A 1,023-nucleotide genomic window follows, 5' to 3' on the forward strand; every position below is an offset into this window, starting at 1 on the left:
GGGTTCAGCCTAAATAAGTACATTTTTAGGGTACAAATTATTTGTTCACGTTAACTTTTATTGCTCCACAGTAAGGCACAGAATAATTTTCCTTGCGACGTTGGATGAATATTCTTTGATTTCTCAAGAATATCACTAGAAGAACGGTATTCAAACAAACATGGAGATCACAAAACATCTTCAAAAAGACCAGTGAACTACAAGGGAAAGTCTTTGGGTATAAGTATATATATGGACAAGACAATAGAAAAACAGCAGTGAAGGGGATCAATGCTGGCAGACGAGGCCAAGGGCGACAACAAGGACAGAGCCTATGTAATCCAACATGTCATAGGAACGGAGAACAAATCTGTCTGAAGACGCATTGTGACCATTTTCACGAGTTGAGCTGCTTAAAAAAGAAGAACGTCAAGCAAATTTGAGATTACGTTCGCCTGCTATCATAACATCACGGCAGAGGCTGATGTCTTCATTCAACTCACTAGTTTGTCGGTGTCCAAGGGAACCAGGAGGGAATCATACTCTAAAGGAGTATGCCTTTACAGAAAATGCCCCAAAGAGGAATAAGTGATTCTGGTCAGCTGTAGCTTGTTTCTTGGATGGCAGAAGGGAGATTCGTAGACTAAAAAACAAACAAAACAGAAACAAAACAAAAACAACAACAAAAAACAAAACCAAGCGCATAGATTCATCTTATCTCACGAATGTTCGTATAATATATCCTAGGTGGCATATTATCATGTTAGCCTTTCTGCAGTTCAAAGCAGCAGTCGAGGTGACTTTCAAACTTATCCAGACAAACTCATTTTCTTGCTTTGGTTGTAGAGGTCAATGCAAAACAGGCAAACTTTTCTTCGACTTCCCACTGATAAGGGACCTAAACGCAAACGCCATGCACGCGAGACACCCAAGACGGGCTTTGACCTCTTCGAAGACTAGGTATTTGATCAAACCTACCCAAGAATCAGTGGTGTGAAAAGCAAACAGGAATACAACCCCCCCCCTCCACCCCCTCCCCCAAAA

Source organism: Aplysia californica, unplaced genomic scaffold (genome assembly GCF_000002075.1).
Source record: "Aplysia californica isolate F4 #8 unplaced genomic scaffold, AplCal3.0 scaffold00008, whole genome shotgun sequence".
NCBI lineage: Eukaryota > Metazoa > Mollusca > Gastropoda > Aplysiida > Aplysiidae > Aplysia > Aplysia californica.